Raw genomic sequence first — 15251 nt, 5'->3', positions numbered from 1 at the left:
GTTGACTCTGGGTGTGTGTGTGTGTGTGTGTGTGTGTGTGTGTGTGTGTGTGTGCATATATGGGTGCGCGCGCCTGTGCATCCAGTGCGGAGAGTCAGTTTCTGTGTCTGACAGGGACGTTCTCTGCTTCAACATAGACTCTCAACCCTAGAGTGAGAACCCAGTGGTTTCACTCTCCATTCTACTGAGGACAGACGGAGAGAAAAGAAGGGATCTGCAGTCCAAAGCTCTGTGCATGGATCCCAAACACTCCCATGGGGACTGGAATTGGGAGGGAGAAAGAGGAGAAGGGGAGCGTTAGAGAGGCTGAGCTAGGCTGGCGGGCTGGACAGACATACCCAAAGCACCTTCCCCAGCAACGCTCCCAGGGTGGCCAGGACCTGGGACACAGACTCGGGTCACGTCACATTTTCCATACTGGAATTACTCTGCTCTGTCCTCACTGCCTCCTGGGGGCCAGGTGTCCTCCCTCCTGGGAAAGGCCACTTTTGACAGCCAAAGTCAGGTGAAGAAGAGGGAGGAAAGAAGATGCATGCTGTGGCTATCTCAGGAGAACGGGAGACGACAATGGGGGTGCGAACAAGCCCTCCCTTTCACTCCAGGGATAGGAAGAGCTGGGAATAGGTACTCCAGGGTCCCGTCCCCAGGTGGCCTAGCTGCTGTTGACTTTGCTTGGTTACCCTGGGAGCAGCTCTTAGCAGTGTGGGAGGGGCGGGTGTCAGGGAGTTGGACCCAGGCGTCCAGGCTGGGGTGGGATGGCTCCTTGCCTGTGTGGCAGGGATCCGGCCAAGAGGCTGCAAAGTTAACCCCTCCTTCCCTGCCCTAGTGGTGGCTGGCGGGAGGAGGGCGGGCCCAGTTGTGGTTTGGGAATGTGGCCCTAATTTCCCCTCCCCCTTCCAGCACATCTGTACTTGGTTTACAGTGAATGAGCCTCCTGTCCTCATGAACCAGGCGAGGGCACCACTCCCTCCCTGGCCGGGCATTCTGACATGAAACCGGGCACCACCTGTGACATTCTCCCTGCTGGGTGTCATCTCTCTGAACTCTTCCCTTCTCCTTCTGTAGAGGGGCTTAGGGTTGGTCCCAAAGAGCAACAGCTGGAGCTCTGAGACTGTGCATCTAGGTAGCAAATGGGGCCAGGGAAGCTAACTCGGAGGACAAAACACCTGGGGTAGCCTCTGAAGACAGAGGGAGTCGGAGTTCCAACTGTCTCTGCCCTCCCTTTGTCTTGGTTTGTCGGTCTGTCTGCCGGAGTCTTTGTCTCTGGTGGGCGTTTGTCTATCCATCCGTCTTGGTAATTGTAGCTCCTCCCTTCGGGCGGCCTCCTCGTCCCCAGCCGAGGACAGCAGCCAAGCAGCGATGCCCAGGAAGACCCGCCCTATACCGGCCCCTCCCCTTGGGATTCCCACTGCCTCCACCCCACCCCCTCTACCGCCCCTCCCCAGGACCCAGTGACTGGGGTCTGTTCACTGCAGCAGTTTGGAAGTCAAACCAAACAGCAGCAGCAAATTGGGGGACAGGGAAGAGGGGCATTGTGAGGGCTTCAGATTCTTCTCCCCACCCTCCACTCCCAGCTTGCAACAGAGCCAGCTTTCTGTCCAGAGATTCCAAGAAGGCTTCCCACTCTGGAAACTGGTGGAGGGGGCTCCCCTCATTCCTCTTTCCCTTGGGTTATCCCTATTTCTGGGCTTTGCTCTGTGTGTGGCTGCTCCACTCTGTCACTCTGGCAACTTGGAGAAATGATACTTGGGGGCCCTAGGACCAGGCTTTTTTTTGCTCCCCTCATCCCAGAGCAAAGACCAAAAGGAGAGATTCTGAGGAGGGGAAAAGGATGTCACACCTGACCTGAAAGTCATGGGGTAATGACCGATTCAGTGTTCTGATGCTGGGGGGTGGGGGGCAATGGTGAGGGTGAAAATTGTCCCACCCTAATTTTTACCTTCACCCCCTCCCAACCCTCCAGCATCAGGATACTGAACAGGTCATTTCCCTATGCCCAAATCTGGTGGTGTGGGGATGTCCTATGCCATGCTCAGAGGTGTCTGGCAGATGTCTATGGGGGTGGTGGGTTGCAGCCCCCAAGGACATCATTAAGGCATGGAAGTGCTGTCAGGGCTTGGAGACCAGGGCACCCAGGGACAGCGTGATGAAAACATGTTTTGTACAACATGTGTCCTCTCCTTTCCCTTCCTCCTCTACCCTCCCACCTCCTCTCCAGGCAGGCTCTGTGTCAGTGCTAGTGCCAGGCTCGCCTCTGGTGCTTGCTCCACTCCATGCCTTGTACCAGGCCTATTCTGCTGCTTGCCAGCTCGTTGACTCTCCTGGTGAGTGAGTTTGTGTGTGGAAGGTCCTTACCAGCCCCAGTGCTGCCCAGATCCCCACATAGAATAAGGACCTGATTTTGTAGCTCAGGATTTTAGGATAAGCCTAAACAACTCTGGGAATTTCTTCCCTGAACAGGCGCCATTCATTAATTCAACAAATCTTTATTAGGCATCCACTATGTGCTAAGTACTGTGCTAGGTCCTGGGAATACCCAGGTGTGGTCCCTGGCAGGTTTACAGTCTAATGTAGTCAGATGTTAACCAAATAATCCACAAAACTGCAACTAGAATAATCAGCGTAGAAAGGCATGAGGGACCATGAGAATGGAGCAGAGGAGTATTCTCCCCTGCCAAGGAGGTCAGGAAAGCCTTTGGAGAAAAAATGAGGGGAGATTAGAGAGAAGGAAGGGTAGCAAACTATATGTGCCGCTCAAAAGTATGTGCAAAGGCCCTGGAATTGAGGTCCTGGCTCTCAGCCACTCTGTTCCCCCAAAAAGAAGAGGGGCCTTCCATTCCTGTGACCTGCTTGGATTTCAATATGCCATAAGGGAAGGATGGTAAGCCCCTCCTCGTGATCATAGCAGGACTCTGAGACATCTGAATGCGTTCATTTCCTTCAGAAAGGGAAACAGAGACTGAGAGGGAAGAAGACTTACAGGCTGAGACTTGAGATTCTACTACAGAAAGCCAGGCCCCATGCTGGCAAATCCTCTGGGGTGAGGGATTCCTGCATTTGCCCAGCTGGAGCCTCAGACAGAAAGTCTTCTCCTCTGAGCCTGCTCTGCCATGCCCCGACTCCCCTGATCCAGTCCTGACCTGTCCCACTCCCTGAAGCTAGCGCGTCTGCCTCCACAGTTACCTGGAGTGTGTGTGAGGTGAGTGCTACAGGTGTCGGCCAGCCAATGTGTGGATACATGTAGCTGTCTGCTTTGCACAGAATCTCCATCCAGGGGATAGGGGGTTCTCTCTCCTCTGTTGACTGGAGAGCTTCCAATTCCTCCTGCCCAAATGCCAAGGTTCTTCCTATCTGAAAAGAAATTGGGAGCCCTTTGAAAGGGGACTGTGGCCCTCTCTATGGCTGTGACTCCTCTAGAGCAAACAAAGAAGTCACGGGACCAATGGGGTTAAGTCCCAGCCTTGCTCTGACCCACTTTCCTCTCTGTGCCCACATCCCCTGGGGCCAGGGTGTTGGGTGGGGCCAGCATGGCACTCCCGCACCCACACCTGGGACTTCCCCTGGATGGAAACTCCCAGAACCCAGGCATCCTGCTTCCCCTGCCAACTCCTACCAACTGCCTGGGTTCTGTTCAGCTTCAGTTACATCTCCCTGTCTGCCAGCCTTTCACCAAACTACATCTGTGCCCCAGCCCACACTTTGGTGTCTGACTGCCCATTCTGGTGGACTCCTTTGAAGAAAAGATGTGGAGCTGGGGGAAGGGGGTTGTTGAGAAGCCATCTTTTGTTGAGCACCTACTATGTGCCAAGTATTATGCTAGACATGTACATTATCTCATTTAATGTACATGAGATCTCATTTAATGTACATTTAATGTACAAGGCAGGGAAGTCCAGAGAACCAGCAATTACCATCCCCACTTAACAGAGCAGGGAGCAAGAACTGGAGAGGTTAAGTGACTTGCTCAATATCACACAGCTAGGAAGTGGCAGAGTTAAGATGGGAACCCAGATATTGGCGGTCTGGAGCTCTCTTCACTACAGCAGAGTTCCTCCACTTCTCCTGCAGCTGCCCACCTCTTTATGGTATGAGAGAGTTGAGAAATTCAATTCAATCCAATTCAGCAAACATTTATTGAGTATCTGTTATTTATTTATTTATTTATTTTTCAGACGGACTCTTGGTCTGCTATCCAGGCTGGAGTGCAGTGGTACGATGTGGGCTCACTGCAACCTCCAATTCCCAGGTTCAAGCAATTCTCTGTCTCAGCCTCCCGAGTAGCTGGGATTACAGGAGCCCATCACCACGCCTGTCTAATTTTTTTTTTTTTTTTTTTGTAGTTTTAGTAGAGATGGGGTTTCACCATCTTGGCTAGGCTGGTCTTGAACTCCTGACCTCGTGATCCACCTGCCTCGGCCCAGAGTTCTGGGATTACAGGCGTGAGCCACTGTGCCCAGCCAAGTATCTGTTATATGCAGGTTCTGATAGGTACCAGAAATAAAGAGATCACTATCCTCAAGGTCTGGTGGGAAATAGGAGCATATGGACTAGGAAGTGTCTAATGTCAGCTTAATGACCTGAACAAGGTGGCAGGGAGCTGAGAAAGAAGCAGCACTTTTATTTCCTCCTTCTGCACAGAGTATATAAATATATTATAAACAGTATACAGGAAAAATGGAATAAAGTCAATACCTATTTCATTGCCATCCAGGTAAAAAAAAAAAAAAAAAAGAATATTTTCTATACTTCAGAAGTTCCCCATGCATCCCTTTCAAAATTCCCTCAGTCCTCTAAGAAAAAACCACCAACCTGACATTTGTAAAGATCATAAACACAGAAACTTGTTTTTCTTTATAGTTTTAGCACCTGTGTATGCATTCATAAATAATAATGTTCAACTTTGCCTGTTTTTGAAGTTTCTATAAATGGAATTTATAGTTTTAGCACCTGTGTATGCATTCATAAATAATAATGTTCAACTTTGCCTGTTTTTGAAGTTTCTATAAATGGAATGATACTCTGTTACTTTTTGCTTCCTACTTACTTTGTTCAACTTGTGAGATATATCCAAGTTATTACACATAACTTTCTTCCTATTATTGCATAGTATTCATTGCATGAATATACCAGAATTTTTTTTTCATTCTGCTGTTGGTGAATGTTTGAGTTGTTTTCAGTTTGGGCTGTTATAAACAATGTAGCCATGAACGTTCTTGTACATGTTTCCCAATAGACAGATGCACAAGTTTTTCCAGGATATAGAACTAAGTCAAACTGTATATACAGGTTCAATTTTATCAGATAGCACCAAATTGATTTCCAAAGTGGCTGTACAATCATACAAGAAGCAGAACATTCTCTTTTTTGTTTTTGTTTTTGTTTTTTTTTTTTTTTTTTTGAGACGGGGTTTCGTTCTTGTTACCCAAGCCGGAGTGCAATGGCGCGATCTCGGCTCACCGCAACCTCCGTCTCCTGGGTTCAAGCAATTTTCCTGCCTCAGCCTACCGAGTAGCTGGGACTACAGGCGTGCGCCACCATGCCCAGCTAATTTTTGTATTTTTAGTAGAGACGGGGTTTCACCATGTTGACCAGGATGGTCTCGATCTCTTGACCTCGTGATCCACCCGCCTCGGCCTCCCAAAATGCTGGGATTACAAGCGTGAGCCACCGCGCCCGGCCTTTTTTTTTCTTTTTTTGTGAGATAGAGTCTTGCTCTTGTCACCCAAGCTGGAGTGCAATGGCGCGATCTCAGCTCACTGCAACCTCCACCTCCCAGGTTCAAATGATTCTCCTGCCTCAGCCTCCTAAGTAGCTGGGATTATAGGCACCCACCACCAAGCCAGACTGATTTTTGTATTTTTACTAGAGACGGGGGTTTCACAGTGTTGGCCAGGCTGGTCTTGAACTCCTGACTTCAGGTGATCTAACGGTAACCCTCTCGGCCTCCCAAAGTGCTGGGATTACAGGCATGAGCCACCTCGCCCAGCCAAGAAGCAGAACATTCTAACCAGGAACAGGCGCAGGGCCAAGAAGACCCATACACTTTCTTGTGTAAAACCTCAGAAGTTTTCTCTTTTTATTTATCTTATTTATTTTTATTTTTTATTCTTTATTTATTTATTTTTAGACAGAATCTCACTTTGTCACCCAGGCTGGTGTACAGAGGTGTGAACACGGTTTACTGCAGCCTTGACCTTCCCGACTCAAGCGATCCTTCAGCCCACAAAGTAGCTGAGACTACAAGAGTGCACCATCACAATTTTTTTTTTTTTTTTATGAAGTTTCACTCTTGTTGCCTAGGCTGGAGTGTAATGCACTATCTTGGCTCACTGCAACCTCTGCCTCCTGGGTTCAAGTGATTCTCCTGCCTCAGCCTCCTGAGTAGCCAGGATTACAGGCATGCACCAACACATCCGGCTAATTCCGTATTTTTAGTAGAGACAGGGTTTCTCCGTGTTGGTCAGGCTGGTCTCAAACTCCCAACCTCAGGTGATCCATCCACCTTGGCCTTCCAAAGTGCTGGGATTACAGGCATGAGCCACCACGCCCAGCCATAATTTTTTGTCTTTTTTGTAGAGACAGAATTTTTGCCATGTTGCCCACGCTGGTTTTGAACTTCTGAGCTCAACCTATCTGCTCACCTTAGCCTCCCAAAGAACTAGGATTACAGGTGTAAGCCACAATGCTGGCCTTTATTTTTATTTTTTTATTTTTAATTTTTTTTTTTGAGACAGAGTCTTGATCTGTTGCCAGGCGCCAGGCTGGAGTGCAGTGGCGCGATCTCGGCTCACTGCAACCTCCGCCTCCCGGGTTCAAGCAATTCTCTTGCCTCAGCCTCCCAAGTAGCTGGGACAACAGGTGCGCACCACCACGCTCAGTTAATTTTTGTTTTCTTTAGTAGAGCTGGGGTTTCACCATGGTCTCGATCACGTGACCTCGTGATCTGCCCACCTCCGCCTCCTGAAGTGCTGGGATTACAGGTGTGAGCCACCATGCCCAGCCTATTTTTATTTTTTATTATTATTATTATTGGAGACAGGGTCTTGCTCTGTGTTCTGGGCTGGAGTGCAGTGGCATGATCTCAGCTCACTGCAGCCTCTGCTTCCAGGGCTCAAGCGATCCTCTTGCTTCAGCCTGCCAAGTAGCTAGGATTACAGGCTCATGCTACCAAGTCAGATAATGTTTTTAATTTTCTGTAGAAAACTGGGTCTCACTGTATTGCCCAAGCTAGTCTCAAGCTTCTGGGCTCAGGCAATCTTACCCTCTTGGCCTCCCAAAGTGCTGGGATTACAGGTGTGAGCCACCTTGCCCAGCTGGTTTTCCCTTTTTACTTGGAATAAGATCCAAGTCCCTGCCATGGCACACAAGGCCCTGCATGGTAGGACCCCTGCCTTAGTCTCTGACTTGTGCCATTATGGCTCTCCCCTTTGCTCCTGGCACTTGCTGTCCCCACTCTCTGGAATGTTCTCCCACTACATTTTTTTTCTTTCTTCTTTTGAGACGGAGCCTTGCTCTATCACCCAGGCTGGAGTATAATGGCGCAATCTCGGCTCATTGCAACCTCTGCCACCAAGGTTCAGATGGTTCTCCTGCCTCAGCCTCCTGAGTAGCTGGGATTACAGGCACCCACCACCATGCCCAGCTAATTTTTGTATTTTTAGAAGAGACAGGGTTTCAACATCTTGGCCAGGCTGGTCTTGAACTCCTGACCTCCTGATTCACCTCCCTCGGCCTCCCAAAGTGCTAGGATTACAGGCATGAGCCACCGCTCCTGGCCTTTCTTATTAGATATTTCCATGGCTTGCTCTCTCACTTCCTCATGTCTTTGCCTCAGTGACACCTTCCCTGACCACTGAATTTTAGATGACCGCCTCCAGCCGTCCTGATTCCTCTCTCAGCTTTATTTTTGTCCATAGTCTAGCCACTTGGGTTCCATTCTGCCAGCCAGCTCTGCCTCCTCTGCCAGGGCTTGACAGACTGCATCTCCCCCAGAGCCCTTAAGGGGGGTCATGCCTGACTAGGGGCTGGTCTAACTGCCACTTCTGATGGAGTCACCTCTCTGAGTCACTTTTTATCACATCACCCTGGGATAATACGAATAGCCTTTCTCATGCTCTGAAATAAGCTTAGTTATGTGTTTGTTTACCTATTTGTTTTCTGTCCCCACCTCACCCCACCCCTTGCTTTTACGGGAACTCCGTAAGAGAGGAAACTCAGCTATCTTGTTCACTACCAAGATCAGTGTCCGATGCATACTAGGCCTCAAGTAATAGTTGTCCAGGCTGGTTGTCAGTCTCCCAGAGACAGCTGGGCACCCCCACACTCACACCAGGGACTTGCTCTCTCTGGAAATTCCTAGAACCCAGGCATCCCGCCTCCTCTGCCAGCTCCCAAGGACACCCCGGACTCTGTCTCTCAGAGCCCTTTGTGGCCACTGCTGTCGCCCACTGCTGCTTCCCCGAGTCCCCTGTGGGAGCTGTTTGGGAGACCTGAAGCAGCAGCTCTGGAAGTCAGTGTTGGAGAGACTCAGACAGAAAACAGAGGCCTAGAGCTCAAGAAATGCTTTTTGAGGCCAGGTGAGGTGGCTCACGCCTGTAATCCTGGTACTTTGGGAGGTGGGGGCGGGCAGATCGCCTGACCTCAGGAGTTCGAGACCAGCCTGAGCAACACGGTGAAACCCCCGTCTCTACTAAAATACAAAAAATTAACCAGGTATGCTGTGTGTGCCTGTAGTCCCAGCTACTCGGGAGGCTGAGGCAGGAGAATCGCTTGAACCCAGGGGGGAGGCAGAGATTGCAGTGAGCTGAGATTTCGCCACTGCACTCCAGCCTGGGTGACAGAGCGAGACTCTGTCTCCAAAAAGAAAGAAAGAAAGAAAGAAAAAGAAAGACAGAGAGAGAGAGAGAAAGAAAGAAAGAAAAGAAAGAAAGAAAGAGAGAAAGAGAGAGAGAGAGAGGGAGGAGAGAAAGAGAGAGAGAGAGAAAGAGGAAGAGAGAAAGAGAAAAGAGAAAGAAAGAAAGAAAAAGAAAGAAAGAAAAGAAAGAAAGAAAGAAGGAAAGAAAGAAAGAAAGAAAAGAAGGAAAGAAGGAAAGAAAGAGAGAAAGAAATGCTTTTTGATTAAGTAAAGGAGAAGACTTCAGAGATGACAGGGCCTCACCAGGTGGAGAAGGGAGCAGGGGCACTCGGAGCAGAAGGACCAGTGTGAACAAAGGACTGGAGGTCTGGGAGTACACGTCATATTTGAAGAACGCGTTCTGATCTGGTGCTGTTGGAGGATTTTCAGGGGAGGGGGGTAGCAGGAGAGCTTTGGCGGCCTGGAAGGGGAGGGCTGGAAAAGGAGGGCTGGATGTGGAGGGCTGAGCTCCCTGAAGGATCAGCAAGGCTCAGCATGTCTTAGGTTTAATCCTGCCCCCCACTGTCCGCCCCTCCTACTCCATCCCTGTCCTCCCCTTCACCCAGCCCCCAGGCTGGCCGCAACTGCAGCTGGATGGACTTCTCCCTGGGCCTACGCTTGGGGCCTCGGAATAAGAAGGCTGCCCACCAAGAGCCTCCTGCCCGCTCCAGGCATGGTCCACCTGCTGCCTCTCCTTGTCTGTCCTGTCCCCCCTCTGCCTGTGCCTTCCCATGCCCTGGCTGTCCCGCACCCCCCTGCTCCTGCACTGCCTGTCCCTCTAATGTAGCTCCCTGCCCTGCTTGTCCCAGCCTTCCGGGCCCACCCTGTACCTGCTCTTGCCCCTGCTGCCCTGCCTGTCCTCCCTTGACTTGTCCCCATAACTCCTGTGTCTCATGCTCTGGTCCACCCTTGACCTGCTGCCACTCCTCACCCTGCCCGGTTTACCCTTGCTCCAAGAGCCGAGCTGCCTGCTTGAGCTCCCGTTTAGGCTGCGGGGGCAGCGGTAGCTGTGGCCAAGGGGCTGCCTGGGGGCCTCCAGGCTCCATTGGCTGCTGTGGCTGCTGCTTCAGGGGACAATCACGCACTTCTCGGGGGCGCTGTCTGATAGTTTAGGTGGACTGTTGCCCACCAGAAGACTGCCAGTCTCCTGGAGTACTTCTGTACTGCTGCCCTGGCAAGGAAGCAGGAGCTGCGTGGAGTGGGAGAGGGATCAGCGGGACCCCTCCCTTAAGCAGGTGGAGGCAGCCGGCTGCTCAGAACCCTTCTTCCCCCAGTCCTGGGGAGGCAGTAGGGGGAATCTGCTTTGAAGTTAGTGTCTGGTTGTGCTCCTGCTGGTTCCAGAACCTCTTCCTCTGCAACCTCTGGAATGGAAAGTGTTCTCAGAGCCTCCCCCACGACCCCTGAAGGTGAGCAAGTTTGTCATGTCTTCCCTTCCACTGAGCCTCCATTGGAGTCTCCTCTGCAGTTCACATGAATAAATGGACTCTTCCTCTAGAGCAGCTGGAGAATCCTGGTCCAGAAGCTGCTGCCTCTCCCTCAGACCTACACCCAAGATTGACCCGAGAGTCTCTGAACCCCTGACCTCTCACCTGGAGTCAGACAGAGAGCGTCAGTGGCTTTTGGACCAGAAGAGGAGGCTGAGTGGAAGACATCTGGTTCCTCCTTCCACTTGGAACTCCTTGGCATCCTTTGTTTCTATTTATTTATTTATTTATTATTTTTATGGAGATGGAGTTTCACCATGTTGACCAGGCTGGTCTTAAACTCCTGACCTCAGGTGATCTGCCCGCCTTGGCCTCCCAAAGTGCTGGGATTACAGACGTGAGCCACTGCACCCGGCCGGTCCTTTGTTTCTAGCCAGGAACCCTCTACCTGGATGTCTGGTCTTTCAAATCTCTGAGAGCTCACTCAGCCTCATGACCTCAATCTTACAGGAGTGTTCCCATCTGTGACATCCAGGCTCATCTGGCATGGGGATGAGGGAGGCTGGGAACCCTTGACCCAGGCTCCTAAGGGCCACATCCACACATAGCTAGTTGTAAGTCTGTCCCTGGGGGTTGGGGCTGGGAGACGGGACAAGCCACCAAGCGATAGCTGGAAGTGGGAGACTCCGGTATCTGCCTGGGACAAGCTCCTAGGCTGAGAGCCCCTCAGCACTGCTCCGCATCTCTCCAGTTTTCTGTATTTTTTTTTTTAGTAGAGACGGGGTTTCACCATGTTGACCAGGATGGTCTCGATCTCTTGACCTTGTGATCCACCCGCCTCGGCCTCCCAAAGTGCTGGGATTACAGGCTTGAGCCACCGCGCCCGGCCCTTCTCCAGTTTTCTGGCTCCTGCACTAATCTGCTTCAAGCTTCTTTTTCTTAGCTGCCTTCTCTAGGACTCCTTCCATTCTTGTCTTTCTGTTTATCTTTCCTTCTGTCTTTCTACTTCACTCTCTCCATTTCTGTTTCCCCTCCTGTCACTGGGACATTTCGCCTTCACCTAATTGTATGCCACATCTGTTTTCCCCTCTCTCTATCCCTCCCTCTATTTCTCTATCTAATTTGAAATCAATTTAACATATGTCTTCAGCACCATGGGAAAGGTTAAAAAAATTAACATATGTCTTTTTCTTTCCCCTTCTCTGTCTCAATCCTTGTCTTCATGTCTATTTTCTTCCTTGGTCTTTCCTTTGCCCTCATATCTCTCCGCTTTTCTGTCCTATTCTGCTTCTAGGTGCGTTTCATTCTTTTCGTTTTTTGTTTAATTTTTTTGTTTGTTTTTTTGAGACAAGGGTCTATCGCCCAGGCTGGAATCCAGGGGGCAATCAGAGCTCACCGCAGCTTCTAAGTCCTGGGCTAAAGTGATCCATCTCAGCCTCCCGAGTAGCTGGGATTACAGGCATGCACCATCACTCCTGGATAATTTTTTCAAAAAATTTATTGGGGCCGAGCGCTGTGGCTCACGTCTGTAATCCCAGCACTTTGGGAGGCCGAGGCCGGCAGATCACCTGAGGTCGGGAGTTGGAGACCAGCCTGACCAACACGGAGAAACTCAATTTCTACTAAAAATACAAAATTAGCCGGGCGTGGTGGCTCATGCCTGTAATCCCAACTGCTCGGGAGGCTGAGGCAGGAGAATTGCTTGAACCTGGGAGGCAGAGGTTGAGCTGAGCCAAGATAGTGCCATTGCACTCCAACCTGGGCAACAAGAGCAAAACTCTGTCTCAAAAAAAAGAAAAAAAAAATTATTGTAGAGACAGGGTCTCACTATGTTGCCCAGGCTAGTCTCAAACCCCTGGCCTCGAGTGATCCTCCCACTTCAGCCTCCAAAGATCACAGGTGTGAGCCACTGCACCTGGCCACATTTCATTCTTGATCTCTTCCATTTCTATTTCTCTTTCTTTGTCTTTCTTTCTGTCTCCTGTGTCTGGCTGCTTTTTCACTTCCTATCTCTCTTTCTGCCTCCCCATATCTGGTTTGCTCTTCTGCTACCCTGTCACCCATCTCCCTATCTCCCTGGGTCCTGCACAACAGGGCACACCATGCCTTTCTCATGTCTTTGTCATTGCTGGCCAAGGGCCAGAACACTGAGCTCTCCACCAGTGTCTGTCATGGACACACAGTCCTTGCCCTGCCCTGGAGTGAGCCAGGGATAGACATGTCTTCCAGAACAGCCCTTCCTTTCCCCACTCACTATCCAGGCCATTCATTTCTGCTCAGCTTTAAGCCCAAGCCCCTTTTCTTTCTTTCCTTCTTTTTTCTTTTTTAATGATGCTTCTCCTAAATTCTTATTCTGGAAGTTGGCAATTAAAAAATAAAAAGAAGGCGGGGCGCAGTGGCTCACGCTTGTAATCCCAGCACTCTGGGAGGCCGAGGCAGGTGGATCACCTGAAGTCGGGAGTTCAAGACCAGCCTGACCAACATGGAGAAATTCCGTCTCTACTAAAAATACAAAATTAGCCAGGCGTGCTGGCACGTGCCTGTAATCCCAGCTACTCAGGAGGCTGAGGCAGGAGAATCGCTTGAACCAGGGAGGCAGAGTTTGCAGTGAGCCAAGATCACGCCATTGTACTCCAGCCTGGGCAACAAGAGTGAAACTCCATCTCAAAAAATAAAAAGAAACAGCCGGGTGCAGTGGCTCATGCCTTAATCCCAGAACTTTGGGAGGCTGAGGTGGGTGGATCACTTGAGGTCAGGAGTTTGAGAGCAGCCTGGCCAACATGGTGAAACCCCATCTTTACTAAAAATACAAAAATTAGCCGGGCGTTGTGGTATGCGCCTATAATTCCAGCTACTTGGGAAGCTGAGGCAGGTGAATTGCTTGGACCTGGGAGGCAGAGGCTACAGAGAGCTGAGATCCCACCACTGCACTCCATCTGGGCAACAGTGAGACTCTGTCTCAAAAAAACAAAAAAGAATTAAGCTCTTATGCTGCTTGTATGTATAAACTATATTTCATGATAGCCAAATAGCTCTAATTGGTAAAGACAACTTCTTATTTACAGAATAGTTCCAGCTATTGTGGAAGGAATATGGAATTAGAAAAATCACCATTTTGTAAATCGTAATGAAGTAACTGATCAAACCAAGACTCATCTAACGGATGAAACCAAAGATGATGGATGATGAAGATCTTTACAATGGGAAATTGAGCTGCCACAACCTAACCCCACAGACGAATCTTAGCTTCACTAAAAGTGACACAGCCAGGCACTGTGTACCTCCTGATGTGATGCAATCTGAAGCACGCATCACCACCTATGAAGGAATCTTGCCAAACAAACAACAAAACTGAACGTAAACCTAATCAAACCTCTAGTGCTGACTTCCGTTTAACAGGAAACACAGGGAATGGAGGAACAAATAAAATGACACAATAAGGAAGTAGGTAAACACCTCCAGAATGTGGACATTCTAAAGGAAATCTTACCCCATTTCTTCAACTAATGAATGGCTGGGGGTAAAAAATGAGAAGGGACTTAAGAAGACAACTACTACATGGAACAAGTGGACCTTGCTTGGCTCCTAATTTGGACAGTTCAGCTATAAAGACAATTGGGGACATGTAATTATGGACTGGGTATTTATGATAACAAGGAAGCAGTGCTAATTTTGTTAGATATAAAAATGGCTCGGCCAGGTGTGGTGGCTCGCACCAATAATCCCAGCACTTTGGGAGGCCAAGGCAGGCAGATCACCTGAGGTCAGGAGTTCAAGACCAGCCTGGCCAAGATGGTGAAACCCCATCTTTATTTAAAAAATAAAAGAAAAAGAAAAAAATTAATAAAAATAAATAAAAAATAAAAATGGCTCTTGGGTTATAGAAGAGAAGATCGTTATTTCCTAGAGATGTATGATGAAGTGTAAAGTGAAGTGACCTATTTAATTTTAAATATTTCAGCAGAGAAAAAAGGACAGAAAGGGAGGAGTGATAATAATCAGTCATTGTTCAATTAAGAATATGGAAGTTTGGCCGGGCGCGGTGGCTCAAGCCTGTAATCCCAGCACTTTGGGAGGCCGAGGCGGGTGGATCACGAGGTCAAGAGATCAAGACCATCCTGGTCAACATGGTGAAACCCCGTCTCTACTAAAAATACAAAAAAATTAGCTGGGCATGGTGGCACGTGCCTGTAATCCTAGCTACTCAGGAGGCTGAGGCAGGAGAATTGCCTGAGCCCAGGAGGCAGAGGTTGCGGTGAGCCGAGATCGCGCCATTGCACTCTAGCCTGGGTAACAAGAGCGAAACTCCGTCTCAAAAAAAAAAAGAATATGGAAGTTTATGGGCTGGGCGCAGTGGCTCACACCTGTAATCCTAGCACTTTGGGAGGCCGAGGTGGGTGGATAACCTGAGGTCAGGTGTTCAAGATCAGCCTGACCATAATGTTGAAACCCCATCTTTAAGGAAAAAAAAAAAAAAAAAAAAAGAACATGGAAGTTCTGGCTGGGTACGGTGGCTCACACCTGTAATCCCAGCACTTTGGGAGGCCAAGGCGGGTGGATCACCTGAGGTAAGGAGTTTCAGACCAGCCTGGCCAACACTGCAATATCCCATCTCTACTAAAAATACAAAAAAAAAATTAGCTGGGCATGGTTGCGGGCATCTGTAATCCCAGCTACTTGGGAGGCTGAGGCAGAAGAATTGCTTGAACCCGGGAGGCAGAGGTTACTGTGAGCTGAGATCGCGCCATTGCACTCCAGCCTGGGTGACAGGCAAGATTCTTTCTCAAAACAAAAAAGAAAAGAATATAGAATTTCATAGAACTATGCTCTCTTCCTTTATGTACATTTGAAGACTTCCATAGTAAGAGTTTTAAATGATGCTCCTCTGGTAAGCATGGTTTCTAGTAACTCCCAGAGCATGCTCCCCACTTGCC

Source organism: Sapajus apella, unplaced genomic scaffold (genome assembly GCF_009761245.1).
Source record: "Sapajus apella isolate SASKATOON/1434 unplaced genomic scaffold, GSC_monkey_1.0 scaffold2, whole genome shotgun sequence".
In the NCBI taxonomy this organism is placed as follows: Eukaryota; Metazoa; Chordata; class Mammalia; order Primates; family Cebidae; genus Sapajus; species Sapajus apella.
Note: the sequence above shows the minus strand (reverse complement) of the source record.